This window comes from Dasypus novemcinctus, chromosome 6, assembly GCF_030445035.2.
Source record: "Dasypus novemcinctus isolate mDasNov1 chromosome 6, mDasNov1.1.hap2, whole genome shotgun sequence".
In the NCBI taxonomy this organism is placed as follows: Eukaryota; Metazoa; Chordata; class Mammalia; order Cingulata; family Dasypodidae; genus Dasypus; species Dasypus novemcinctus.
This window is the reverse complement of record NC_080678.1, coordinates 106729950-106732619: the sequence shown is the minus strand read 5'-3', so window position 1 is coordinate 106732619 and position 2670 is coordinate 106729950. Positions and strand designations below refer to the sequence as shown.

The following is a 2670-nucleotide window of genomic DNA, read 5'->3' as shown; positions in this document are numbered from 1 at the left end:
AATTATAACAAGTCTATATAGTCCCTTGTTTATTCCCCTATTTTGAGGATTTAGGATGGTAATGCACACTCTGCTTAAAATTGAGAGGGGGCTTACATTCCATGGGGTAGAGGGATGGAATTATCTTGCTTGCAGTTGCAGACATTGTCTCTTCCTTGGGATGGGTGTTGTCCATCATCATCTCCTTGTTAATTGTCCTGGGTGAGTCCAATGAACTGGAGAGTAGGTGTTGCAAGTCTGCTGAGATTCAGGGCTCAACTGGTACATGAACAGATCAAAGATTTAAGTCTCTGGGACATATATTTAACAAGTATAATGCTAATTACAGGTTCAAATAAAAGAGGCAGAAGAGCCATGTGTAGGGAAACTACAAATGGTCTAACTCTGTTACACTGGGGAGCATAAATTCCAAAGTAAGGCCCACTGACTGCCTGTCTGCCCTGCTTATAGTGTTTGGCTGTCTCTAGAGCCTTCAGGAGCCCTAAAGTTTGAGGCACTGTTTACTGTAGCAGTCAATGAGATCCTGCTGAGACATGCATAAGAGTAACCTCTGGAATGACCTCCGACTCACTTTGAAATTTCTTAGCCATAAAAATTCATTTGTATTTAATATTTTCCCCTTTTGGTCAAGGTCTTTTTCCAGATACATTGCTGGCTGGTACTTCCTAATAATCCCTCAGTGCCAGGGAGGTTTATCCTAGAAGTCATGTCCCACACCAGAGGGAAGGTAGTATATTTATATGCTGAGTTTGGCTTAGAGAGAGCAACAAGGAGGCTTTCAGGAGATAACTCTTAGGCAATATATAATACTAGGTTAAGTTTCAATTTCACAAGAAAGGTTCATAAATACAATCATCAATATCAAGGGCCTGGTGTAATGATCTGTCTTCCTTCACTAGGCACTGCCCATTTACTTGGGGGATTCTTGCCACTCTAATAGAGAATGTAGCAGTATTCCCCAGGATGGGAATTCAATATTCTTTTGTTTATTGTGCAGTTTTCCACCCACCAAAACAACACCTCAGGAACACTGGAGCATATTCATATGCCTTAGAGGCATGCCCCAGGTGTACCCCTCCACATACACTGTCCCATCACCAACACCCCATACCTATGATCCTCCTCTGCCACAGTTGTGATCCAAAACCTTTCTAAAAATGAAGCCAAAAAATGATAATATTAATAAAATAACAAATTTTAAAATAACAACAAAAAATATTAAAAATTTGAAATGAAAAATTTTTATACATTGTCTTTCATGTAAGATCTATTATGTTGTATATATAGAGACAATTTCTTCCCTATGTTCCCCCACTGTCTTTTTTTTTTTCTCATTTTATTTTCAAAGAAGCTTTAGGTTACAGAAAAGTCACATGGAAAATATAGGAGATGCCCATATACCTAATGCCCTCCCCCTTTTCCACTCTTCCCTATTAATGACATTCTACATGTGTATGGTACATTTTTAACAATTGATGTACAAATATTGAAGCATTGCTACTAACCATGGTCAATGGTTTACATTATGGTTTACATTTTCCACCATACACTTTTATAAGTTTTGATGAAATTTTGAAAGGCCTGTATTTGTTACTGCAAGATCATGTAGAACAATTCTAATGTCCTAAAAAATGCCCTATGTTCCATCTCTCCCCCTGTTATCAGAACTTATGGCAACCACTAAGTTTCAATTTTTAAAATTTATTTATTTATTTCACCACCATCACAAATTATGCAGTCGAATTTCCAGCATTTCGGAAAATGACAGGAGTCAGCACATATGGAGTACAATGGATAAGCTTTGCCCTGAGAAAACCCCCTTCACGATCATGTTATCTCCCCTGCCAGGTAAGTATTACTAAGTTTCAATTTTAGAAAAATAAGATTTATAGTTACTTGCAATAATATTGAGGGCTGGACATATTGGTCTGTTTTCTTTTATTAGGCACAGTGCCTATGTTCTTGAGAGATTCTTTTCTTTCTAATTGAGAACATAGCAGGGCTCACCAGGATAGGAGTTTAATATTTTCTTGTGTATTGTGTGGGTCTCCACCCACTGAGATAACACACTATGACAAGATGAACACTTAAATATTCCATAAAGGCATGTCCCAGGTGTGCTCTATCCTGCATATCCCTCACACCCAACTCCCTATACTAGTAACCCTCCTCTGCCCTATTTGCCAAAAGAACATTCCCACCAATGTAGTTTTAACCACAGACTTCCAAATCCCTGCTCCTTCCTCCAAGCCTTCCCCAGTTACATGGATAGTCCAACCAAATGCCCCCACCCAATTCCCCCTCACAGACCAGCACCACTGAACCCAAGCTCATCACTGCATCACTCTCACACCCGTCCACTGCTCAACCACACCCTTCCACCTTATCATAGATTTTGTCCATATGAGCATTGACTCACCACTCTCTATGACCTGCCTCCTGTTAAGCTATCTTCCAGAATCTAGCTCTGTGAGTCTGCTCAATTTGCTTAAGTCATATCAGTGAGGTCATGTAATATTTGTCCTTCAGTGACTGGCTTACTTTATTCAACATAAGGTCTTCCAGATTCATCCATGTTATCCTGTGTGTTAAAACTGCATTTCTTATTACAGCTGAGAAATATTCCATTTATTGTATATACCATGGTTTGCCTATCCATTCATCTGTTGA

At 39.1% G+C, this 2670-nt stretch overlaps 1 pseudogene; it reads right to left on the bottom strand.

The window, feature by feature from the left end:
• Nucleotides 1–1670: 1670 nt before the first annotated feature.
• LOC131279056 (U1 spliceosomal RNA) lies at nucleotides 1671–1856 on the bottom strand (annotated as a pseudogene).
• Nucleotides 1857–2670: the final 814 nt, after the last annotated feature.